This window comes from Chlamydotis macqueenii, chromosome W (genome assembly GCF_036417535.1).
Source record: "Chlamydotis macqueenii isolate bChlMac1 chromosome W, bChlMac1.mat, whole genome shotgun sequence".
In the NCBI taxonomy this organism is placed as follows: Eukaryota; Metazoa; Chordata; class Aves; order Otidiformes; family Otididae; genus Chlamydotis; species Chlamydotis macqueenii.
In genome coordinates this window covers 46,639,779-46,667,444 of record NC_141592.1, presented here as the reverse complement: position 1 = coordinate 46,667,444, position 27,666 = coordinate 46,639,779, and the positions used below count along the sequence as shown (strand labels likewise).

Here is a 27,666-nt window from a genome sequence, read left to right as displayed (position 1 = left end):
CCCCACGTCAGGGCAGGTGGATGCCTGAAGGAGGCTGTGGCCCATGGAGGGCCCCTGCTGGGGCAGCCAGTTCCTGAGGGACTGCACTCTGTGGAAAAACAACCCACGCCGGAGCAGTTCACGAAGGACTGTAGCTCGTGGGAGGGACCCCACGCTGGAGCAGGGGAGGAATGTGAGAAGTTCTTCCCCCAAGGAGGAAGGAGTTGCATAAAGCTACGTGTGATGAACTGACCATAACCCCCATTCCCTCTTCCTCTCCCTGTGCCATTCAAGGGGGAAGTAGGTAGAGATAATGTGAAGCCTGGGAAAAGGGAGGAGTGGAGGGATGTTACCTTGTTCTCTTTCCCATTATCCTGTTTTGGTTTTAATAATAAATGAATAGTTTTCCCCAAGTTGAGTCTGTTTTGCCCATAAGAGTAACTTTAAGAATCTCTCCCTGGCCTTATCTCAAACCTCAAGCCTTTTTTCTCATATTATCTCTCCCTATTCCCTCGGATGGTGGAGGAAGTGAGCGTGAGACTGCATAGATTGGTCCCGAGTGGGGCTAAGCTACAGCAACTGTGCTCAGTTTTGGGCTGCTCAGTACAAGAAGGATGTTGAGTTGTTGGAGAGTGTCCAGAGAAGGGCAAGAAAGCTGGTGAGGGGTCTGGAGCACAAGTCTTATGAGGACCAACTGAGGGAACTGCGATTGTTTAGTCTGGAGAAGCGGAGTCTGAGGGGAGACCACATTGCTCTCTACAACTACCTGAAAGGAGGTTGTAGGGAGGCGGGTGTTGGTCTCTGTGGTGGTTTAGCCCGGATCACCACACAGTTTCTTATTCACCCTCCCCCTACCCAGTGGGACGGGGGAGAGAAATTGGGAAGAAAGGAAAACTCGTGGGTTGAGATAAAAACAGTTTACTAAAAATACTAAAAACTACAAAGCTAACAGGATATAAGGATATTAATATATACAAAATATACAAAATGAACAATGTATGATTTCTCACCACCCAATGTCTGAATGACTGACGCAGCCCGTCCTGAGCAGCAATCACGGAAACGACACCGAGCAGCAAGCAAAGCGGGGAGAGAAAGCTAGCAAGGTAGAGGGAACGATGCCAGCAAGCAAGAGAGAAAAAAAAGGGTGCCAAGGGTGCCCAAACAGATACCCGACAAGAATGTCCGAACAGAAAAGGATGCCAGAAAATGATGCCCCCTCCCATGGGCAACCCCCACTTATATACTGAGCATGACGTTTATGGCATGGAATACTCTCTTTGGCCAGTTTGGATCAATTATTCTGTCTGTCTTTCACCCAGCTTCCCGCATCTGCACATTAACGAGACTTGGAAAGCCAGACAGTGTCCTTGGTCTCATTAACAACAACTCGGATCATCAGAATGTTTTTATCAACATTCTTCACACATGAAATCCAAAACATACCAGCTACTGAGGAGAAAATTAACTCCATCCCTGCTGAAACCAGGACAGTATTGCTGGAGCTGACTAGCCAATTCATCCATTGTTGGTCCCTCTCCATCTTTACAACTCAGTACTGCCAATGGATTGGGATATGATGACGGTATGCTCTGTAGAAACTTCCGCCACATGAGTCGTGTGCACTGGACTTCATCTGGATCTTTGGGTGACTCCTTGCTGTCTAGGTCACTATAAATGGCTTCCAGCATGGCTAATTCCCTTAGGTATTGGATACCTCTCTCTATGGTGGTCCACTTGCCTGGGTGATAGGTAACATCTTCCTTGAAGTGATATCTTTCCTTCATACTTGACAGGAGTCACCTCCAGAGGCTGAGAGCTTGTGCACCCTCTTCCAATCACTTTGTCAATTCCCCCTTCCCTAGAAAGAGATACCAGCTGTTTGGCTTCCTTACCCTCTGATTCCAGGCTACTGGCCCTTTTATCCCAGCATCGGAGCAGCCAGGTGACAAGGTGCTCACCTGGATGATGGCCAAAATCTTTTCATATGTCTCGCAACTCATTCAGGGATAGGGATCGGGTGGTTTCAGTCTCGTTTATGAGTTCTTCTTCTTCCTCCTCTGCTCGTGATGGTCCTGGTCTTTCTTCATCCCTTACTAAACAAGTTGACTTTCGCTTCCAAGATGTGATGGTTTAGCCTGAATCACCACACAGTTTCTCACTCACCCTCCCCCTCCCCAGCAGGATAGGGAAGAGAGTTGGGAAGGAAGGAGAACTCGTGGGTTGAGATGAAGACAATTTACTAAAATAAAAAGGGAAAACTACAATAATAACAGAATATAAGGATATTAAAAATATACAAATTGAACAATATGTGTTTTCTCACCACCCGATGTCCCAATGACCGATACAGCCCGTCCCGAGCAGCGATCACGGAAACAAAACCGAGCAGCAAGCAAAGGAGCAAAAGGGAGCCAGCAAGGTAGAGGGAACGATGCCAGCAAAAACAAGCAGGAAGGATGGATGCCAGGAAGGCAGATACCCACCCTCGCCTGCCCCCACTTATATACTGAGCATGACGTTTATGGCATGGAATACTCTCTTTGGCCAGTTTGGGTCAATTATTCTGTCTGTCTTTCTCCCAGCTTCCTGCATCTGCAAATTAGCGAGACTTGGAAAGCAGGACTGTGTCCTTGGTCTCATTAGCAACAACTCATATCATCAGGGTGTTTATCAACATTCTTCACACACGAAATCCAAAACATACCAGCTACTGAGAGGAAAAGTTAACTCCATCCCTGCCAAAACCAGGACACAAGATTTCTTCTTCTGTTTAAGGGCGACTGATACCAAAAAGTGTTGGTTCTCTGATTTGGCTGCAGTGCCTGTCGCGGAGGCTGGAGTAGCTGCAGTACTGGTAGCTGGGGTTGGGGTAGCTGCAGTATCTGTTGCAGGATCTGGAATAGCCACAGTATCTGTCGGTTAATTTTCCCTCCCTTCTTCCTGAGGGTGCTGCATAACGCTGGGCAGTGTTTGGTAGTGTTATATGATAAAAATGATTAATCAGCATAATTTTAGAATAATAATTTTTGAAAATTAAATATCAACGTGAGGTGATTCTTGCTAACTCTAGAACTGTAGTCACATAGGTTAAATTTTATATGATATCTATTTATCCTTAGAGGGAAAAGGGAGTTTTAGAACTGTTAAGAAAATACATCATCTCGTTTGTTAGAAGTTAGCCTAGCATGTCTGGGGTAATTAAGAAAAGTGGTAGAACAAAGGTAGGCCTCAAACACCAGCTGTGAAGATAGGCCCTGAGCCATCACTTTGGAGCCAGAAAATCAAGGAGCAACGCGACCTGTTCTCAAGACCATACATGGAGATTTTAAGGAGGGGTTCGACCAGCGAATTCAAGGAAGGGGCACTCCGACAACCCCCAGGACCACCAGAAGACCCTCGACTCAAAAGACTGAGCATGCACAAGTGGGTGGGGAATATTATAATGATTTCTAGGAAAACTGATGATTATGTATTAATGTTCCAAGAATTATTAATGATTATGCATGAAATCACTAAATATATTCTGTCCAGATTTCCAGACTGGCATGCACACTAGGTGGAAGGATCCTCCGTTCATCCGGCACCGCAATAAAGAATGCCTGCTTCTTAATACTACATTGGTGTTAAGGAGTTTGATTCACGATTTCGGTGACAGTAGATACTAGCCAGTGCCCAACACAGAGCAATAAGTTGTGCTTCTTTGGAATAGCCATGGCATTTTCCTTTCAAATATTCAGTCACTTCATCAGGATTCTGTAGTTGCTCAGGAGTGAAGTTCCAGACCATTGGAGGTGAGAAGTTCTCCAGGTACCTGCCCATATTCTCCCACATGCCATGCCACCCCTGGCCATCCAGCCTCGAGGCAGATCTCTGGGTAATATTTTTAAATAGCTGTTTAATCCTAAACAAAATCTGAAACACATTCAGGAGATTTTGCAATAGGAGTATGCTGGCTTGCACATCCCTAGGATACTGAAAATTCTCAAGAGCTTATGTGACTAGCTTGAAGGAAAAAGGGAAGGTAAAAGAGTAGAGGAAAGTATCCTCCCTTGACTTCCTCATAGATTGGTTCTCCAGGGAGGGAAAGAAAAAAGTGTGATTATTAATAAGTCTTGTGAAATGGCACCCGAGGTACAGAGTTGCCATCAATGGCGAATACAAAGACCAGACTGATTTCATGACCAGTGATGTTACCATACCATAAGTCAGTAGTGCCCAGTACAACTAAATGAGAATTCTGATCCATTTCTGAGAAGTGATAAACAGCACCACAGGAAATATGTGATGCAACTGAGGCTTTACATAACACAACCATGCGGACACGTAGTACAACATTGTGACCAGGGACTCTTAAATAAAAATAATGAGCACTTGTAACAATTTCAACACAATCTGATCAGATTTGTCGTTACCTCAACCTTTCATGCCCCACGTTGGGCACCAAAAAGACTGTGATGGTTTAGCCCAAGTTACCACACAGTTTCTTGCTCACTCTCCCCCTCCTCAGTGGGATGGGAGAGAGAATTGGGAAGAAAGGCAAACTCTTGGGTTGAGATGAAGACAGCTTACTAAAATAACAAGGGAAAACTACAATAATAACAGAATATAAGGATACTAAAATATACAAAATGAACAATGTATGATTTCTCACCACTCGATGTCCCAATGACCGATACAACCCATCCCAAGCAGCGATCACGGAAACGAAACCGAGCAGCAAACAAAGGAGCGAAAGGGAGCAAGCAAGGTAGAGGGAACGATGTCAGTGAGAGAGAGAGGGGGATGGATGCCAGGAAGGCAGACACCCGCCTCCGGGCCAACCCCCACTTATATACTGAGCATGACATTTATGGCATGGAATACTCTCTTTGGCCAGTTTGCGTCAATTATTCTTTCTCTCAGCTTCCTGCACCTGCACATTAGTGAGACCTGGAAAGCTGGATAGTGTCCTCGGTCTCATTAGTAACAACTCATATCACCAGGGTGTTTATCAACATTCTTCACACACGAAATCCAAAACACACCAGCTACTGAGAGGAAAATTAACTCCATCCCTGCCAAAACCAGGACACGGGGCTGGGATGAATCGGGCCCAGACAGCTGCCTGACGGGAGGACAGAGGGTGAGGGCCGCAAGGCCCAGAAGGCTCGTGCCTCCTCATCTCTCTGCCCCTGCTTCAGCTTCTTCACATCTTCTTCTTCTTTTTTTTTACTTTTCCCCTTTTTAAATACGTTATCGCAGAGGCGTTATCATGGAACATTCTGCTACCAATTGGCTTGGCCCTGGCCAGTGGTGAGTCTGTCCTAGGCCCAGCCAAGTCCACTGGACAAAGGGGAAACTTCTAGTAGCTTCTTACAGAAGCTGCCACCGTAGCCCCCCCGCCCACTAAACAAAACCAACACAACAGTATTTGAGGTGCGGCCTCACCAGTGCCGAGTACAGGGGCGCGATCACTTCCCTACTCCTGCTGGCCACGCTCTTCCTGATACAAGCCAGAATGCTGTTGGCCTTCTTGGCCACCTGGGCACACTGCTGGCTCATGTTCAGCCAGCTGTCTACCACCACTCTTCCCTAAGCCTGTAGCGTTGCATGGGGTTGTTGTGACCCAAGTGCAGGACCCAGCACTTGGCCTTGTTGAACCTCATACAATTCACCTCAGCCCATCGATCCAGCCTGTCCAGATCCCTCTGCAGAGCCTTCCTAACCTCGAGCAGATTGACACTCGCACCCAATTTGGTGTCATCTGCAAACTCACTGAGGGAGCACTCAATCCCCTCATCCAGATCATTAATAAAGATATTAAACAGAACTGGCCCCAGCACTAAGCCCTGGGGAACATCGCTTGTGACTGGCCACAAACTGGATTTAACTCCATTCACCACAACTCTCTGGGCTCAGCCATCCAGCCAGTTTTTAACCCATCGCAGGGTACAGCTGTCCAAGCCATGAGCCACCAGCTTCTCGAGGAGAATGCTGTATCAAAGGCTTTGCTAAAGTCCAGGTAGATAATATCCACAGCCTTCCCATCATCCACTAGGTGGGTCATCTTGTCATAGAAGGAGATCAGGTTGGTCAAGCAGGACTTGCCCTTCATGAACTCATGCTGACTGGGCCTGATCCCCTGGTTGTCCTGCACATGCCAGGTGAGCACACTCAAGATGAACTGCTCCATAATCTTCCCTGGCACTGAGGTCAGGCTGACAGGCCTGTAGTTCCCCAGATCCTCCTTCTGGTCCTTCTTGTAGATGAGCGTCACCTTGGCAAGCCTCCAGTCATCTGGGACCTCCCTGATTAACCAGGACTGCTGATAGATGATGGAGAGTGGCTTGGCAAGCTCCTCCGCCAGCTCCCACAGTCCTCTCAGGTGGATCCCATCCAGCCCCATAGACTTGTGTGTGTCCAGGTGGTGTAGCAGGTCGTTAACTGCTTCCTCCTGGATTGTAGGGGGTTCATTCTGCTCTCTGTCCCTGTCTTCCAGCTCAGGGTCTGAACACCCTGGGGACTATTAAAGACTGAGGCAAAGAAGGCATTAAGTACCTCAGCCTTTTCCTCATCCCTGGTGGCAATGTTCCCCTCCACATCCAATAAAGGATGGAGATTCTCTTTGGCTCTCTTTTTGTTGTTAATATATTTGTAAAAACATTTCTTATTATACTTAATAACAGTGGCTAGATTGAGTTCTAGCTGGGCTTTTGCCTTTCCAATTTTCTCTCTGCATGACCTAACGAGCTCCCTGTACTCTTCTTGAGTTGCTTGCCCCTTCTTCCAAGAGTGGTAGACTCTCCTTTTTTCCCCTGAGTCCTAGCAAAAGCTCCCTGTGCAGCCAGGCCAGTCGTCTCCTCTCCAGTTCATCTTCTGGAACGTGGGGACAGCCTGCTCCTGCGCCTTTAAGAGTTCCTTCTTGAAGAATGTCCAGCCTTTCTGGACCCCTTTGCCCTTCAGGACTGTCTCCCAAGGGACTTTCTCAACCAGCGTCCTGAACAGGCCAAAGTCTGCCCTCCGGAAGCCCATGTTAGCAGTTTTGCTGACCCCCCTCCTTACTTCACCAAGAATTGAAAACTCTGTCATTTTGTGGTCGCTAAGCCCAAGATGGCCTCCAACCACCACATCTCCCACCAGCCCTTCTCTGTTTGCAGGTCAAGCAAGGCACCTCCCCTGGTAGGCTCACTCACCAGCTGTGTCAGGAAGTCATCTTCCACACACTCCAGGAACCTCCTAGACTGTTTCCTCTCTGCTGTGTTGTATTTCCAGCAGACGCCTGGTAAGTTAAAATCCCCCACGAGAACAAGAGCTAGCAATTGTGAGACTTCTGCCAGCCCCTTGTAGAATGCTTCATCTACCTCTTCACCCTGGTTGGGTGGTCTATAAAAGACTCCCAGCAGGATACCTGCCTCGTTGGCCGTCCCTCTCATCCTTACCCATAAGCACTCAACCTTATCGTCACCATCGTTGAGCTCTATGCAATTGAAACACTCCCTGACATAGAGTGTCCTGGTTTTGGCAGGGATGGAGTAATTTTTTCCTCTCAGTAGCTGGTATGTTTTGGATTTTGTGTGTGAAGAATGTTCATAAACACCCTGATGATACCAGTTGTTGTGAATGAGACCAAGGACACCGTCCTGCTTTCCAAGTCTCGCTAATTTGCAGATGCAGGAAGCTGGGAGAAAGACAGACAGAATAATTGATCCAAACTGGCCAAAGAGAGTATTCCATGCCATAAACGTCATGCTCAGTATATAAGGGGGGGTTGGCCAGGGCAGGTATATGCCTTCCTGGCATCCATCTTTCCTGCTTGTTTTTGCTGGCATCATTCCCTCTACCTTGCCGGTTCCCTTTTGCTCCTTTGCTTGCTGCTCGGTTTTGTTTCCGTGATCGCTGCTCGGGACGGGCTGTATCGGTCATTGGGACATCGGGTGGTGAGAAAACACATATTGTTCACTTTGTATATTTTTAATATCCTTATATTCTGTTATTATTGTAGTTTTCCCTTGTTATTTTAGTAAATTGTCTTCATCTCAACCCACGAGTTCTCCTTCCTTCCCAATTCTCTTCCCCATCCCCCTGGGGAGGGGGAGGGTGAGTGAGAAACTGTGTGGTGATTCGGACTAAGCCATCACAGTCCTTTTGGCACCCAACGTGGGGCCCGAAGGGTTGAGGTAATGACAGATCTGACTAGAATGTGTTAAAGTTGTTACAAGTGCTCATTATTTTATTTGAGTCCCTGGTCACAATGTTGTACTATGTGTTCACATAGTTGTGTTATGTCTGTCCTAAGTTGCATCACATATTTCTTTTGATGCTGTCTATCATTTGCCAGAAATGGATGAGAATTCTCATTTTGTTTTACTGGGCACTACTGGCTTGTGATATGGTAACATCACTGGTCATGAAATTAGTCTGAAATTAGTCTCCTCCAACTAACAAAAAGGAAACACAGGCTTTCTTGGGCATTGTGGGTTTCTGGAGAATGCATATTCCAAATTACAGTATGATTGTAAGCCCTCTCTATGAAGTGACTCGAAAGAAGGATTTTAAATGGGGCCCTGAACAACGACAAGCCTTTGAACAAATTAAAGAGGAGATTGTTCATGCAGTAGCCCTTGGGGCAGTCCGGACAGGACAAGATGTGAAAAACATCCTCTACACCGCAGCCGGGGAGAATGGCCCTACCTGGAGCCTCTGGCAAAGAACATCAGGAGAGACTCGAGGTCGACCCCTGGGCTTTTGGAGCCGGGGATATAGAGGATCTGAGGCCCGCTATACTCCAACTGAAAAAGAGATACTGGCAGCATACGAAGGAGTATGAGCTGCTTCAGAAGTGATTGGTACTGAAGCACAGCTCCTCCTGGCACCCCGACTGCCAGTGCTGGGCTGGATGTTCAAAGGGAAGGTCCCCTCTACACATCATGCAACTGATGCCACGTGGAGTAAATGGGTCGCACTGATCACACAGCGAGCCCGAATAGGAAACCCCGATCACCCAGGAATCTTAGAAGTAATCACAGATTGGCCAGAAGGCAAAGATTTTGGAATGCCACCAGAGGAAGAGGTGACACGTGCTGAAGAAGCCCCACCATATAATAATTTACCAGAAGATGAGAAGAGATATGCCCTGTTCACTGATGGATCCTGTCGTATTGTAGGAAAACATCGAAAGTGGAAAGCTGCTGTGTGGAGTCCTACAGGACGAGTCGCAGAAGCCACTGAAGGCCAAAGTGAATCGAGTCAGTTTGCAGAGGTGAAAGCCATCCAGTTGGCTTTGGACATCGCTGAACGGGAAAAATGGCCCAAGTTCTGTCTCTACACCGACTCATGGATGGTGGCAAATGCCCTGTGGGGGTGGTTAAAGCAATGGAAACAGAGCAACTGGCAGCGCAGAGGCAAACCCATCTGGGCTGCTGCACTGTGGCAAGATATTGCTGCCTGGTTAGAGAATCTGGTTGTAAAAGTACGTCACGTAGATGCCCACGTACCAAAGAGTTGAGGCACGGAAGAACACCAAAATAACCAAAGGGTGGATCAGGCTGCTAAGATTAAAGTTTCCCAATGGATCTAGACTGGCAACATAGGGGTGAACTATTTTTAGCTCGGTGGGCTCATGACACCTCAGGCCATCAAGGAAGAGATGCAACATACAAATGGGCTCGTGATCGAGGCGTGGACTTGACCATGGATACCATTGCACAGGTTATCCATGAATGTGAAACATGCACTGCAATTAAACAGGCCAAGTGATTAAAGCCTCTTCGGTATGGAGGACGATGGCTGAAGTATAAATATGGAGAGGCCTGGCAAATTGATTACATCACACTCCCACAAACCCGTCAAGGTAAGCGCCACATCCTTACAATGGTGGAAGCCACCACTGGGTGGCTAGAGACATATTCTGTACCCCATGCCACTGCCCGAAACACCATCCTGGGCCTTGAGAAGCAAGTTCTATGGCGACATGGTACTCCAGAAAGAATTGAATCGGACAATGGGACTCATTTCCAAAACAACCTCATAGACACCTGGGCCAAAGAGCATGGCATTGAGTGGGTATACCACATCCCCTGTCATGCACCAGCCTCTGGAAAGATTGAACGGTACAATGGACTGCTGAAAACTACACTGAAAGCAATGGGTGGTGGGACCTTCAAAAACTGGGACAAACATTTAGCAAAAGCCACTTGGTTAGTCAACACTCAGGGATCCACCAATCGAGCTGGCCCTGCCCAATCAGAACTTCTACATACTGTAGATGGTGATAAAGTTCCTGTGGTGCATGTAAGGAATATGTTAGGAAAGACGGTCTGGGTTATTCCTCCCCTGGGCAAAGGCAAACCTACCCGTGGGATTGCTTTTGCTCAAGGACCTGGATGTACTTGGTGGGTGATGCGGGAGGATGGGGAAGTCCGATGTGTACCTCAAGCAGATCTGATTTTAGGTGAGAACAGCCAATAATTTGAACTGTATATAATAATTTCTATAGTTATTATATGTCATATCAAAGGTATTGCAGCAAGGAACACCCTGATCAGTGAAGAATGAGCTTCAATAAAACCAAGAGAGATGCAACAATGATGGAACAGGAACTGGCACCCAACAATTTCCTCAAGATCAACATCTTCAACTCGCAGACCATGGACATGATACGCCAGCCACGCCAGATGTACCAGCTGCGAGTTCCAGATGCAGCATGCAACAACCCCATACTACATACCATTTCTCTTGTCCTTAAAGACTGTTATGACAGATGGAACCCAAAGTCATGGATTAAATGAACTCAACAGACTTTGGAGGGATAGCCCATAGATTGAAGGAGTTACATCTGTGTGTGTGTGTATATATATATGTATACGCATGACGTAGATGGTATGGAATAAGGGGTGGATACTGTCCTGGTTTTGGCAGGGATGGAGTTAACTTTTCCTCTCAGTAGCTGGTATGTTTTGGATTTCGTGTGTGAAGAATGTTGATAAACATCCTGATGATACCAGTTGTTGTGAATGAGACCAAGGACACCGTCCTGCTTTCCAAGTCTCGCTAATTTGCAGATGCAGGAAGCTGGGAGAAAGACGGACAGAATAATTGACCCAAACTGGCCAAAGAGAGTATTCCATGCCATAAACGTCATGCTCAGTATATAAGTGGGGGCAGGCGAGGGTGGGTATCTGCCTTCCTGGCATCCATCCTTCCTGCTTGTTTTTGCTGGCATCATTCCCTCTACCTTGCTGGCTCCCTTTTGCTCCTTTGCTTGCCGCTCGGTTTTGTTTCCGTGATCGCTGCTCGGGACGGGCTGTATCGGTCATTGGGACATTGGGTGGTGAGAAAACATATATTGTTCACTTTGTATATTTTAATATCCTTATATTCTGTTGTTATTGTAGTTTTCCCTTGTTATTTTAGTAAATTGTCTTCATCTCAACCCACGAGTTCTCCTTCCTTCCCAATTCTCTTCCCCATCCTGCTGGGGATGGGGAGGGTGAGTGAGAAACTGTGTGATGATTCGGGCTAAACCATCACACAGAGCCACCCCACCACCTCTCCTTCCTTGCCAATCCCTTCTGACGAGCTTATAGCCATCCATTGCAGTACTCCAGTCATGAGAGTTGTCCCACCACGTTTCTGTTATGGCGACTAAGTCATAGCTATCCCGCTGCACAATGGCTCCTCCAGCTTGTTGCCCATGCTGTGTGCATTGATGTAAATACACTTGAGTTGGGCTATCGATTTTACCCCCAACCTTGGCGCGTCACCCCTAGGCTCATCTCTAGTGAGTCTGGTTGTATCTCCTTCCCCTTTCAAGCCTAGTTTAAAGTCTTCTCAATTAACCCTGGTCTTAAGTGCCACCTGCCCAAGATAGTGTTTAGTAAATGGAATCATAGAATGGTTTGGGTTGGAGGGGACCTTAAAGATCATATAGTTCCAACCTCCCTGCCATGGGCAGAGATACCTTCCACTAGATCAGGTTGCTCAAAGACCCATCCAACCTGGTGTCGAAGACTTCCAGGGATAGAGCATCCACAGCTTCTCTGGGCAATCTATTCCAGTTGTCTCACCAGTTAAATCCAGTTGTCTCACCACCCTCACAGTAAAGAATTTCTTCCTAATATCTAATCTAAATCTACCCTCTATAACTAACTAGTATTAGTGAATATAACACACACACACACATACAAATGGGAATAAAGATATTTCGTTACTTGGGGACAGAAAATTGAAATAGTAATTGTTAAATACATTTGCAAATTGCAGTTTATATTTTTTTCTGTTAATAAAAGGGAACAGTCTGTATAGCAACTGCTGTATTGTAGAGTACTAATTCCATATCATCTTCTGTAATAAACTGTGAGTGTGTTTTTTCTAAGAGCATTCAGGAAATTTCTTCAGAAGTACAGTTCAGAAGGGAAAACCTACAAGAAATAGAGGTTGGTCAACTGCCCCAACCTTTAAGTACTTGTCTGAGTTATTAAGACTTCTCAGGCTTTTGAAATTAGACCGGCTATCTCACAATTACAGACTGTCTTAAAACATTGTCTGTATCTCTGTTCTCATTTTGATGCTTCTCATCACTTTCCCAGTTGGAAACCAAAATTAAGAGGTGTAGAACATTTCAGAACATTAAAGAAGATTAAAGTTTGTTCTGGTTTTGTTAGTGAGGGGGGGGCCTAAGGTGGTAGCTTCTGTAGGAAACTGCTAGAAGTCGCTCCCCTTTGTTCAGTGGACTCGGCCGGGCCTAGGGCGGACCTGCTGCTGGCCAAGGCCGAGCCAATTGGTAGCAGAATGTCCCGTGATAACGCCTCTGCGATAACGTATTTAAGAAGGGGAAAACAGGAAAAAGGGGAGAAGATGTGAAGCAGCTGAGCGGGGGGCAGAGAGGGGGAGGCGCGAGCCTCATGGGCCTTGCAGGCCTCACCCTCTGGCCTCCCGCCGGGCAGCCGACTGGGCCCAACTCGGCCCGGCCTGGCTGCAAGAAGTGGAGAGGAGATGAGAAGTGAATAAGATGTAAAAAGGATCCTGAGAGGCGTCTGCCAGCCTGTTGTGAGGAACGGCTGCAGACGCCAAGGTCAGTTCAGAAGGAGGGGGAGGAGTAATATGGCTCCTGGCCAAGATTCCTCTGCAACTCGTGGTGAAGACCATGGTGGAGCGGGTTGTCCCCCTGCAGCCCATGGAGGTCCACGGAGGGGCAGAGATCCACCTGCAGCTCGTGGAGGACCCCACGCCAGAGCAGGTGGAGGCCTGAAGGAGGCTGTGGCCCGTTGAGGGCCCGCTGGGACAGCTGTTCTAGAGGGACTGCACCCCGTGGAAGAGATGACCCACGCCGGAGCAGTTTCACGGAGGACTGTGGCCCGTGGGAGGGACCCCACGCTGGAGCAGAGGAGGAATGCGAGGAGTTCTTCCCCTGACGATGATACAGCGGCGTAAAACAACGCGTGATGAACTGACCGCGACCCCCATTCCCTTTTCCCCCCCCGTGCCGCTCGGGAGGGGAAGGTAGTAGAGATAATGTTAAGCCCGGGAAGAGGGAGGGGTGGGGGGAGGTTATCTTGTTCCCTGTCTCATTCTCCTGCTAATTTTAGAAAATAAATGAATAGTTTTCCCCAAGTCGAGTCTGTTTTGCCCGTGACGGTAACTTTAAGGATTTCTCCCCGTCCTTATCTCAAACCTTGAGCCGTTTTTCTTATATCATCTCCCCCTGTTCTCTCGGAGGGTGGGGGGAGCGGGAGAGAGACTGCGTAGTCTGGTCCTGATCAGGGCTGAACTACGACAAAGTTAAATTCCCTTTAAAAAATATCCCAGTTTAGGCATGGATGAACAGTTGGGTGAATGAAAGGGTGAATAGATAGTCTCTATTTTCTTTCTTTCTTTCCTTCTTTTTTTTTCTCTTGTTTAATCTTTTAAATATAATAGAAGATCCAGAGAGGAGAATCATGAGAGGCACAGAACTGTTCTCCCTTAAGCTCAATTAAATCAACTAACAAGGTGGGAAAAGATGGATATCCTTCATCAGAATGACTTTATCGGAGGTTTGGTTGAACTGTATATTCTTAAAAGGATTATCCTGTCTGCATTTGAAATTAATGCAATAATAATTCTGAAGCATAAAAAAGCATATAAGGAGTTGAATAGAAAATTCTAACCAACTAGGAAATTATAGAAAAGTATGCAGAAGGCCAACATTTAATCAACAAAACCAAGAAAACATAACTGATCAAATCTATATCCTATCTGCTTGCAAATGCATAAAAAAGATTGCTTTCTCTTAGGAGACAGGAATACTAGCCAGCATATGTACTCTTTAAGACTGACTTGTCTTAAAATGAGATGAATAGAGCAAGACAGGAGAAAGAAAAACAAAAGAATCTGCTTCCATGAACCTGTTTCCACTCAGTCCTGGTAGAATCCAAGAAGGAGATATCATTCAACATTTGTCTGGAAAGCATATTTATTCTGCCCTTCCTTTTGCCTACCTCCTTTTGTCTGTCTCATCTCACAGTTGACTAGAAAATTTTCTGCATCTGAGTGACCTCTATGCAGGTATTCTGGAGGTCTTGGGGACCTTGGGGATTTGAAAGTGTAAATATACAGGCTGTCCATTGGTTTTGAAGACAACTAAGATCATGTGGACTGTCTTTACACTAGAGATAAGAGTTTTTTTCAGATTTTTTGCTTTGTCTATTGCCCTGGTTCTGGCTAGGATAGGGTTATTTTTCAAAGGAAGCTGGGAGGGGACACAGCTGGGATAGCTTACCCAAATTAGCCAAAGGGATATTCCATACCATATGATGTCATGCTCATTATATAAAGTAGAGACAGGGGAGAGGGTTTTTTTTTTGCTACTCAAGAGTGAGCTCGACTTCAGGATCTACTGTGAGTTATTGTACCATGAGTCATGTACTTAGTATATTCTGGTTTGGGTTGGTTTTTTTTTTCCCCCTTGTTGATTATGCTTCCTTTGCTGTTTTGTTATACATTTTTTATCCCAACCCATGAGTTCTGCATTTCTTTTTCTCCCAATTCTCCTCCCCATTCCACTATGAGGGCAGGATGGGGAGAGTGAGCAAGCGACTGATGTTTAACCTACGGAGTGAGACTAAATCACAACAGTTCTTTTTGATGCCCAATGTGGGGCACCAAGAGTTGAGATAATGAAAGATCTGATCAGAGTGAGTTGAAACAAAATTTTAAACGCGCTTATAAATAGTCATTGGTCACGATGTTGCTTTGCTTGGTCATGTGGTTGTGTTATGTACACTGTTATATGTACTATATATTATTCCCTGTGGTGCTGTTTATCACCTCAGGGAGAACGATGAGGATTATCATTTTGCTATACTGTGAGATATCAACTTATGATATGATAACTTCAATGGCCTTAAAGATAAGTTGCTATCTGTATGTGGATCATTTCCTCCACTCTTTAACCTCCCCTTTCTCCTTCAGGCTAGTTACAACAGTTTTTGAGAACTCTGAACGTCCAGGAGATGTTCAAGCCAGCATGCTTTTATTGCTTTTTTAGGAATACCACCCAGAGATCTGCCTTGAGGATGGGTGGTCATGTGTGGCATGGCACGTGGAGAATATGGGCAGGTATCTAGAGAATTTCTTACCTCCAATGGTCCGGGATTTCACTCATAAACAGCTACAGGACCCTGATGAAGTGACAGGCTATTTGAAGGGAAAATGCTGTGGCTATTTCAAAGAGGTACAACTTGCTGTACTGTGCCAGGCCCTGGCTAGTATGTACCAAACACTGCTCAGTGTTATGCAGCACCCTCAAGGGACAAAAAGGGAAACCAGACCAAAAGGCACCATGGCTACTCCAACTGTGGGAACAGAGAGTGCAGCACAGCTGTCTGATATTGAAGAATTTGAGGTATGTCCTTGAACACCACTTGCTCAATAACAAAAAACAGCAATTAGAACAAGATAAGCAAATACCAAAGGCAAAAATAGTAAAGACAACTAAAAATCTATAACCAATCCAAATGAAGTTTAAGGCGTGTGAACAGTATATTGCTACCAATTGAATTAGATGATTAAGCGCGTGCATTCCGTATGTAACTGAGAAAAAATATAAAAGACTTAGGCTGACGGACAATAAAGGGCTCTGGTACACCATCCATGGAGTCCGTGCCCTTATTGCAACATCCAGCCCTGGTGACAAGGACTGCAGCTACTCCAACCCTGGTGATAGGCACTGCAGCTGAACCAGAGAACCAACCCATGCCGGTATTAGTCACACCTATACACAAGAAAAAAATCTTGGAAGCGGAAGTCAGCTCATTTACTAAGGGATGAAGAAGCTTTCCCTAAGAGGGAGCAGGAGGAAGAAGCATATTACCCTGTTAGCAAGGAGGCAGACTACTCTGAAGCAGGGCCATCACTAAAACAGGAGGAGGAAGAGGAAGAATTCTCCACTTCCCCCCTGAGGAAGAACTCAATGGGAGGGCTCCTCCTCTTCCTTGGAGGAAGAGGAAGAACTCATAAACAAGATGGTAACCACTTTATCTCTATCCAAGAGCTGTGAGATATGCAAAAGGATTTCAGCCATCATCCAGGTGAGCACATTGTCACCTGGCTGCCCCGATGCTGAGATAACAGGGCCAGTAGCCTGGAATTAGAGGGTAGAGAAGCTAGGCAGCTGGGATCCATTTCTAGAGAAGGGGGCATTGACAAAGCAATTTGAAAAGGAGTACAAGCCGTCAGCCTCTGGAGATGACTCCTGTCAGGTGTGAAGGCAAGGTATCCTTTCAAGGAAGATCTAATATACCACCCAGGCAAGTGGACCACCATGGAAATAGGTATCAAGTACCTATGCTAGAGGTCATTTATGATGACCTGGACAATGAGCAGTTATCTAAGGATCCAGATGAAATCAGGTGCACGTGACCAATGTGGTGGAAGTTTGTTTGAAGCACATCATCGTCCTATGCCAACTCATTGGCAGTAATGACCTAGAAAGACAGAGAGGGATAAATGGTAGATGAATTGGCTGGAAAACTCTGGCAATACAAAGAAAGTCTCTCTTCTTTCCTACAGGCCAGAGTCTTGGCTGCAGAGAAACTGTCCTGGGAGTTCCAGCAATTCAAAGAGGATATATCCTATTCCCCATCTGTAAGGACCAGTATCTCATCTATTAGGAGTAAACACTTCCCTGCTCAAGAGAGATGGTACACAGGGCGAGGTACCCTGTGGCTGATCTTGCATGACCGAGGAGAGGACATGAGGAAGCGGAATGGGAAACCTACCTTGACCCTAGAGGCAAGAGTACCCAAGTTGTGAGGAAAAACAATCAAAAATGGGGGTTCTTCCAGGAAAGTTACTGCTACAGTCTCCAGTGGGCAGTTCCCCAGACAGCGTAGAAGGGCTTCTGATTCATATTTACAAGGAGTAGCAAATACTATGACCGGGATTAGAGGGGTCCTGCCTCCAGCCGGGTGGAGGAGAGGGACAACCAGGTTTACTGGACTGTGTGGATTCAATGGCCTGGCACATCAGACCCACAAGAGTATAAAGCTCTATGAGACACCAGTGCACAGTGTACCTTAATGTCATCAAGCTGTAAATGGGCAGAGCTCATCTGTATTTCTGGAGTGACAGGAGTATCCCAACAACTAACTGTATTGGAGCTGGAAGTGAGCCTAACAGAATGAGTGGCAAAAGCATCCCATAGTGATTGGCCCAGATGCTCCGTACATCCTTGGTATAGACTATCTCAGGAGGAGATTTTTCAAGGACCCATAAGGGTATCGATGGACTTTTGGTATAGCTGCCTTGGAGATGGAGTAAATTAAACAGCTGGCCACCTTGCCTGGTCTCTCAGAGGACCCTTCCATTGTGGGGGTGCTGAGGGTCAAAGTACAACAGGTGCTGCTGCTACCACCACAGTGCACCGGCAGCAATATCACACCAACTGAGACTCCCTGATTCCCATCAATAAGCTGATTTATTGACTGGAGAGCCAGGGAGTGATCAGCAAGACTTGCTCACCCTTTGACAGTGAGAAAATCAAGTGGAGAGTGGAGGTTAACAGTGGACTATTGTGGCCTGACTGAGGGTACACCACCACTGAGTGCTGCTGTACCAGACATGCTAGAACTTCAGCATGAACTGGAGTCCAAGGCAGCCAAGTGGTATGCCACCATTGATAATGCATTCTTCTCCATCCCTTTGGCAGCAGAATGCAGGCTACAGTTTGCTTTCACTTGGAGGGGGGTCCAGCACACCTGGAATCGACTGCCCCAGGGGTGGAAAGACAGCCCCACCATTTGCCCTGGAGTGATCCAGACTGCACTGGAAAAGGGTGGAGCTCTGGAACACCTGCAATGCATTGATGACATCATTGTATGGGACAACAAAGCAGCAGAAACTTTTGAGGAAGGGGAGTGGAGAAAATAATCCAAATCCTTCTGAAAGCTGATTTTGCCATAAAATGAAGGAAAGTCAAGGGGCCTGCACAAGAGATCTAGTCTTCAGGAACCTGTCGTAGTTCAGCCTCGATCAGGTCCACACTACGCGGTCTCTCTCTCACTCCCCCCATCCTCCGAGAGAATAGGGGGAGATAATATAAGGAAAAAGGCTCGAGGTTTGAGATAAGGACAGGGAGAAATCCTTAAAGTTACCATCACGGGCAAAACAGACTCGACTTGGGGAAAACTATTCATTTATTACTAAAAATAGCAGGATAATGAGACAGAGAACAAGATAACCTCCCTCCACCTCTCCCTCTTCCCAAGCTTAGCATTATCTCTACTACCTTCCCCCCCGCCCCGAGAGGGACAGGGGGGAAAGAGGGAATGGGGGTTGCGGTCAGTTCATCATGCGTTGTTTTACGCTGCTGCTTTGTTGTCGAGGGAAGAATTGCTTGTATTCCTCCCCTGCTCCATTGTGGGGTCCCTTCCATGGGCCACAGTCCTTTGTGAAACTGCTCTGGTGTGGGTCATCTCTTCCATGGGGTGCAGTCCCTCCAGAACAGCTGCCCCAGTGCAGGCCCTCCACAGGCCACAGCCTCCTTCAGGCATCCACCTGCCCTGGCATGGGGTCCTCCACAGGCTGCATGTGGATCTCTGCTCCTCCATGGACCTCCATGGACTGCAGGGGGACAACCTGCTCCTCCATGGTCTTCACCACAGGCTGCAGGGGAATCTTGGCCAGGAGCAGCATTACTCCTCCCCCTCCTTCACTGACCTTGGCATTTGCAGCCATTCCTCTCACAAGAAAAATTCTTCATAACAGGCAGGCAGACGCCTCTCAGGATCTTTTTACATCTCATTCACTTCTCATCTCCTCTCCACTTCTCGCAGCCGGGCCGGTCTGTGTTGGGCCCAGTCGGCAGAGGGTGAGGCCTGCAAGGCCCACAAGGCTCACGCCTCCCCCTCTCTGCCCCTGCTCAGCTGCTTCACATGTTCTCTACCTTTTTTTTTTTGTTTTGTTTTTGTTTGTTTGTTTATTTATTTTTTTTTTTTCCCCCTTCTTAAATATGTTATCACAGAGGCGTTATCATGGGACATTCTGCTACCAATTGGCTGGGCCTTGGCCAGCAGCAGGTCTGCCCTAGGCCCGGCCGAGTCCACTGAACAAAGGGGAACGACTTCTAGCAGTTTCCTACAGAAGCTACCACTTTAGGTCCCCCCTCACTAAACAAAACCAGAACAGAAGCAAATACTGTGGACATTGTCAAATTCCAATGGTTGTGGTCAACACAATAACAGCTATTTCTCCACCAACTAACAAAAAGGAAACACAAGCCTTACTGGGTGTTGTGAGTTTCTGGAGAATGAACATTCCAAGTTATAGTATGATTGTAAGCCCTCTCTATGAAGTGACCTGAAAGAGAAATGATTTTAAATGGGGCCCTGAGCAACAATAAGCCTTTGAACATATTCAACGGGAGTTAATGCATTAGCCCTTGGGACAGTCCAGACAGGACAAGATGTGAAAAATGTGCTTTACCTTCCAGCTGGGGAGAATGGCCCTACCTGGAGTCTGGCAGAAAGCACCCAGGGAGACTTGTTGTCAACCCCTAGGCTTTTGGAGCAGGGGATACAGATGATCTGAGGCCTGCTGTGCTCCAACTGAAAAAAGGTACTGGCAGCATATGAAGGAGTTCGAGCTGCTTCGGAAGTGATTGGTACTGAAGCAAAACTCCTCCTAGCATCCCGACTGCTGGTGCTGGGCTGGATGTTCAAAGGGAGGGTCCCCTCTACACATCATGCAACTGATGCCACGTGGAGTAAGTGGGTCGCACTGATCAGAGTGGGCTTGATTAGGAAACCCCAGTTGCCTAGTGTAGTGGTTTAGCCCGAGTCACCACACAGTTTCTCGCTCACCCTCCCCCTCCCCAGGGGGACGGGGGAGAGAATTGGGAAGGAAGGAGAACTCGTGGGTTGAGATAAAAACAGTTTACTAAAATACTAAAAACTACAGAAATAACAGAATATAAGGATATTAATATATACAAAATATAGAAAATGAACAATGTATGATTTCTCACCCCTGATGTCCCAATGACCGACACAGCCTGTCCCGAGCAGCAAGCAAAGGAGAAGAGAGCAAGCTAGCAAGGTAGAGGGAATGATGCCAGCAAGCAAGAGAGAAGCATAGGATGCCAAGTGTGCCTGAATGGATACCCGAATGGAATGGAATGTCCCCTCCCATGGGCAATCCCCACTTATATACTGAGCATGATGTTTATGGCACGGAATACTCTCTTTGGCCAGTTTGGGTAAATTATTCTGTCTGTCTCCCCCAGCTTCCCACATCTGCACGTTAACAAGACTTTAACGAGACTTGGAAAGCCAGACAGTGTCCTTGGTCTCATTAACAACAACTCGTATCATCAGAGTGTTTTTATCAACATTCTTCACACACAAAATCCAAAACACACTGGCTACTGAGAAGAAAATTAACTCCATCCCTGCTGAAACCAGGACAGTATCCATCCCTTATTCCGTACCATTTATGTCATGCTTATAGATATACACACAGATATCATCTTCTCACTCTATGAGCTATCCCTCCAAAGTCTGTTGAGTTGATTTAGTCCATGACTTTGGGCTCCATCTGTCTTAACAGTCTTCCAGGGCAGGACAGATGGAATGTAGTGTGGGGTTGTTACATACTGCATCTGGAACTCGTAGCTGGTACCTCTGGTGCAGCTGGTGTATCATATCCACGATCTGCAAGTTGCAGATGTTGATCTCGAGGAAGTTGTTGGTTGCCAGTTATGACTCCATCACTGCTGCACAGCGCTCGGTTTCAATGAAGTTCATTCTTCACTGATCAGGGTGATTCTTGCTGCAAAACCTTTGATAGAACGTAAAAGAACGACAGACATGATTATATACAGTTCAAATTATTGGCTATTTTCACCTAGAATCAAATCTCCTTGAGGTACACATCAGACTTCCCCATCCTCCCGCATCACCCACCAAGTACATCCAGGTCCTTGAGTGAAAACAATCTCATGGATGGGTTTGCCTTTGCCCAGAGCAGGAACAACCCAGACTGTTTTCCCCAACATATTCCTTACATGAACCACAGGGACTTTATCCCCTTCTACAGTACGTAGAAGTTCAGATTGGGCAGGGCCAGCTCGATTGGTGGATCCCCGAGTGTTGACTAGCCAGGTGGCTTTTGCTAAATGTTTGTCCCAGTTTTTGAAGGTCCCACCACCCATTGCTTTCAGTGTAGTTTTCAGCAGTCCATTGTACCGTTTAATTTTTCCAGAGGCTGGTGCATGATAGGGGATGTGATATACCCACTCAATGCCATGCTCTTTGGCCCAGGTGTCTATGAGGTTGTTTTGGAAATGAGTCCCATTGTCCGATTCAATTCTTTCTGGAGTGCCATGTCGCCATAGAACTTGCTTCTCAAGGCCCAGGATGGTGTTTCGGGTGGTGGCAGGAGTACAGGATATGTCTCTAGCCACCCAGTGGTTGTGACGCGCGGATCAAACTCTACAACTCGGAGAGAGTTATAAAGCAGGCATGTTTATTTGGCGCCGGGTGCATGGGGGATTGCTCCTCCGACAGCACATTTTACCAAAAATTTATCCGGTGCAGGTATACATATTCATAGGATTGCACAATACAGACATACATATGCATAAGTGAGGCAGGGTTATTAAAAAACCACTTGCATTAGCATTTCAGATCTGTCTCTGGTGGTTGTTTACTTCTTCAGGGGTCTTATCTTCCTCTAGATGAACTTTAGTCATTCACCCATGCTCTCCTTTCACTTGCTGATTTCAGCAGTTTCCCAACTTCTGACCGATTTTTCGGTGGAACTAACATTCTGTTCTTTGCTAGACATATGACAAATACCAGTTTCTTGACACATACCAGTCCCTGATAAGCTTAAGTGAGTTTCAAGGCAAACAGGATTGTTAGGCATTCTCTAGCAGACAGTTAGTCTCCTAAATCAAGCAATATTTAGCAGACAGTTAATTCCCTGTATCAATTCCCCCTTTTTCTTTCTCCTAAGCAAATTCTTTTGCTGTTAAAAGTGGTTCATTATATTTCATTACTGTTTTTAAGGCCCTTATTTGTTCAGCAAGCTTCTTCAATTTATACCAAGAGTTAAGATTTACTACCGTTAACATTGCCATGAGTATCAGTAAAAACAATATTGGGTGGGTCAGTATGTTTAAGATCTTGGTAGCAGATGAGGAATAACCCATGAACACATCTCACCAATAGTGCTGTCCATCTGACTTCACTCATTCTGTTATTTGGTGTATTCTTTCTGAATCATGTTGGATAGTAATAGAAGTCTTTCGGCCACTTTCCTGGACTTGCTTTATCAACCTCTTTAAATTCTCATGATGCAGAAGTTCCCTTACCAGAGCAAGGGAGCAGGTTGTCCCTCTGCAGCCCATGGAGGTCCACGGAGAAGCAGAGATCCACTTGGAGCCCGTGAAGGACCCCACATCAGGGGAGGTGGATGCCTGAAGGTGGTTGTGGCCCGTGGAGGGCCCGCTGGGACAGCCGTTCTGGAGAGACTGCACCCCATAGAAGAGATGACCCACGCCGGAGCACTTTCACAAAGGACTGTGGCGTAGGGGTGGGACCCCACGATGGAGCAGGGGAGGAATGTGAGGAGTTCTTCCCCCGACTATGAAGCAGCGGCATAAAACAACATGTGATGAACTGACCGCGACCCCCATTCCCTCTTCCCCCCTGTGCCCTTTGGAGGGGGGAAGGTAGTAGAGATAATGTTAAGCTTGGGAAGAGGGAGGGGTGGAGGGAGGTTATCTTGTTCTCTGTCTCATTATCCTGCTGTTTGTAGTAAAAAATGAATAGTTTTCCCCAAGTCGAGTCTGTTTTGCCCATAACGGTAACTTTAAGGATTTTCTCCCTGTCCTTATCTCAAACCTCGAGCCGTTTTTCCTTATAGTATCTCCCCTATTTTCTCAGAGGGTGGGAGGAGTGAGAGAGAGACTGCGTAGTCTGGTCCCGATCAGGGCTGAACTATGACAGGTGGGCTGCAAATCTTGAATCAATTCATGACTAGATCATGTCAATTTATAGGTAAGGACAGGAGCAGTATAATTAAAATCACATCCTGTGAGACTAACAAATTACAGATGCAAATATTTGAATGGCTACTCACGTCCACTATTAGGTCATCAACTTGTACAGAATCACATAGGGTCCTCAAGCAAACACATCCCATATCTTTTTAAATTACAGTGGTTTCTAGGGTCTCATTGGGGTGTATCTCAAAATGACAAACATTTTGTTCCGTATCCAGACAAATATCCTGCCCTTTTATGGTATTACCTTCACAAATAAATCTCTGCTGATCTCGCAAAGCACAGGCCTCGACATCAATAACATCAATAATTTGCCATTTCTTCCCCCTTTTTCATAGCCCATACCCTATGTTCTAAGGGATAAAGTACAGTTCCATGGTGATTTAATCCTAGTGCAACAATCGGATATATATTGTACACCAAGGCTTTATATACAGTTAGTACAAAGGCTGTGGCTGTGTTGTTAGTAGGGTCAACGGTAAAATTAACTTAGTGCCACCATGATTGGAATTTCCTTTCAAATTCAGTTGCATTATCCCAAATTACCTTTTGGATTTCTCTTGGCAGGATTCCGTCCTCTCCTTCCCTGATGATTGCAGCTGCTATTGACTGTATCCATAATTGGGCTTGGATACAACTGAGTGCTTTAAAAACATTAGTTTGTACTATGTCTAATGCATCTACAATTAATTCATTATCCTTTTCATTAAGCTTTTCCCATTGTGGTAATGCATTTGCCATAAGCCATTGACTGTTTCCTAAAGTGAGGAGAGAAGATCTTAAAGGGTATTGTATTTTGTTCAAATCACTGATTGCCGTGGTGAGTTTGTTCTTTATTATCTCAGTATCTATACTATTCAGAACTTCCAGTCTTGTTCCTAATGCACCAGTCAAATCTCTCTTTTTTCTCATCTGGGTTCTATTATATACCCATGTCATCCATCCCGCATATGAGGGTTTTAGAAATGGTGTGCAGGCCGGTTGAATGGTGGAGATATTGTTCTGCCTCGATAGTTCAACTTGTTTAAGAGACCACGTTGGATTAAATATTACCTGCTTTAGAAACATTAGTTTGAACTAGGTTGCATCTACAATTAATTCATTATAGCAATTTTTGCAATAAAATGTGGTCCTCTGTCTGAGGAGGTTGTTGCAGGAACCCCGAATCTCAGTACAATTTATTCTAGTAATGCTTTAGTTACCTCTCTAGCTTTATTGGTTCAGCAAGGAAATGCTTCTGGCCAGTCTGAAAAGGTGTCCGTTAGGACTAATGGATATCAGCACCCCCCTTTTCTTGGGAGTTCTGAGAAATCAATTTGCCATTGCTGCCCTGGATAGTTTCCTTTCCCTATTTGTCCGAGTTGGGCTTTAGGCCTTGTCTTAGGATTATTCTGCAAACATATTTCACACTACTATGTCACTTATTTAACAATAGTGTAGAGGTTCCGGGCAGCTATACGCTGATTCAAGTATTTATACAATGCTTCAGCTCCCCAATGGGATTTTCTGTGTTCTGCCATAACTACGGCCCACAATAATGCAAATGTAATTATAATTCTGCCTCGTGGAGTCTTTGCCCACCTACCCTTCTCTATTTCTCCACCTAACTCTTCAATTAATTTTCAATCCTCTTTGGAATACTTGGGTTCACAATCAATTTGTATTTTACAATCTGGGACCAAAGACTGCACCTTTAATTTGCCCCTTTCAGACGCTCTTTTGGCTTCCCGATCCGCCATAGCATTGCCCAATTCCTGAGCGGTATTTCCTTTCTGATGAGCCTTGCAATGCATGATAGCCACCTTTTCAGGTAGCTGCACTGCTTCCAGGAGCCTCAGAATTTCTTCAGCATGTTTTATATGTTTCCCTTGGGTGGATAGGAGTCCCCTTTCTTTCCATATCACCCCATGGGCATGGACTACCCCAAAAGTGTATTTGGAGTCTGTCCAGATGTTAATCTTCTTGCCTTTAGCTAGTTCCAACACTCGGGTTAAAGCTATTCTTTCCGCCTTTTGTGCCGAGGTATTTGGGGCAAGGGCTGCAGATTCTATTACCTGATCCATAGTGGTTACCGCATACCCTGCTTTGCGGATGCCTTGTCGAACAAAGCTGCTTCCCTCTGTGTACCAAGAGTCTTCAGCATCTTCCAGTGGCTCCTCTTTCAGGTCCGGTCGGCTGGAATAGACTGCTTCAATCGTTTCCAGGCAGTCATGCGATACTGGTTCTCCTGTGGTTCCGCTGAGGAAAGATGCTGGGTTGACAATGTTAGTAACCACTATTTCCACATCATCCTGTTCCACTAGAACGGCCTGGTATTTATCTCTGATACTGTGGATACAGTATGAGATATCAACACCATCATCTTTTGGCCTAATGCCAATTTATGTGCTTCTTGGATATTTAGCACCAATGCTGCTGTCGTCCTTAGGCAGCTAGGCCAACCTTTACTTACTTCATCAAGTTGTTTGGAGAAGTACACCACTGCCCTTCTATATGGTCCCAAGTTTTGGGCTAGGATTCCCAGGGCTATTCCCTGCTTCTCGTGAGAGAACAGCCAGAATGGCTTAGTAGTATCTGGTAACCCCAAGGCAGGGGCAGCCATTACTTTCCTTTTCAGTTGCTGGAATGCTTTTTCTGCCTCTCCATTCCAGGTGAGGTCTTTTGGATTACATTTCAACAGTTCATAGAGTGGCCTTACCAAGAGTCCATAGTTATATATTCATAGGCGACACCATCCTGTCATTCCTAAAAACGTGTGGAGTTCTTTAGCTGTCTGTAGTCGAGGAGTCTGACAGATGGCCTCCTTTCTTGCTGTTCCTAGGGTCCTTTGGCCAGCAGTTATCTCGTATCCGAGGTAAGTCACCTGCTGCTGAGCTACTTGTGCTTTCTGTGGAGAGACTCGATAGCCATTAAGTCCACAGAAATTTAGCAGACTGACTGTCCATATTATACATAGTTCTTTCGTTTCAGTGGCTATCAATAGATCATCTACATATTGTAATATTACTCCATTTCCATGTGGTCGCTCCCACCGTTCCAAGTCTTTAGCTAACTGGTTTCCGAAAAGAGTGGGGCTATTCTTAAACCCCTGTGGTAACACAGTCCATGTCAGTTGTGTCCTTCTTCCAGAATCAGGGTTTTCCCATTCAAATGCAAAAAGCAACTGGCTTTCTGGGCTCAAGGGTAGGCAAAAGAAGGCGTCTTTCAGGTCCAGTACGGTAAACCAGGCCAATTCAAGTGACAATTTAGTTGGCACAGGATACAGATCTTCAACAATTTTATTAATAGCTCTGAGATCTTGTACTATTCTGTAACTACCATCTGACTTTTTGACTGGTAGAATGGGAGTTTATGCTCCGACTCACACTCTGTTAACAGCCCATGTTTGATAAACCGGCTGATTATTGGTCAAATTCCTTCCTTATCCTCTGTTCTGAGGGGGTATTGCCTGATTCTTACAGGCCATGCCCCTGGTTTGAGTCTGACTACTACTGGGGAAACGTTTTTCGCTTTTCCTGGTATTTCTGAGGCCCATAACCCTGGATATACTTGGTTCTGGATTTCCTCAGGTATTCCTGAGTTAACAGGAGTATCTATATCTATGAGGGCCAGACTCAGAAGTTCAATTAGCTGGTCATTTCCCACTCAGAGTTCCACTTTTCCTTTTTCAAATTTTATTTCCGCCTTTAGTTGTTCCAATAGGTCTCGCCCTAATAGGGGACCTTTCCAAAGGTCTCCCAGGTCCCACACCTCTAGATCTCTTACTCTCTTGTAATGCTGCTACCAGCATCTGTTTATCTTTCCTCTGATCCTCCTCTTCTCTATTGCTAAACACTCTCCAAGCTTTATCTAACAGTGTCTCCAAATTTCTGCTCTCTGTCGGTCTTAATTTCTGGAACTTCCTTCGAATATCACTTTCTGACTGTCCTATAAACAGAGACACTAACTGCTGTACTCCTATTTCCCTGGGTCCAGAGGAGTGTGTCGCCTCCCTCTGACCCCACCCCCTCCCTGAGGGGTGCCTGCACCACTATCTGTTCTTTCTTACTTTGGGTGCAAGAGGATACTGGACTATCTGGAGGGGCTTCCAAATCGGAACCTTCATTTCCTCGTTGTTGTGCTCCTACCGGTGGTTTATAATGCTCCGGCAGGTCTCCCAT

The 27,666-nt window shown here is 46.0% G+C and overlaps 1 pseudogene; it reads right to left on the bottom strand.

Moving 5' to 3' along the window:
* Window positions 1-692: 692 nt before the first annotated feature.
* LOC147596755 (uncharacterized) lies at window positions 693-27,666 on the bottom strand (annotated as a pseudogene).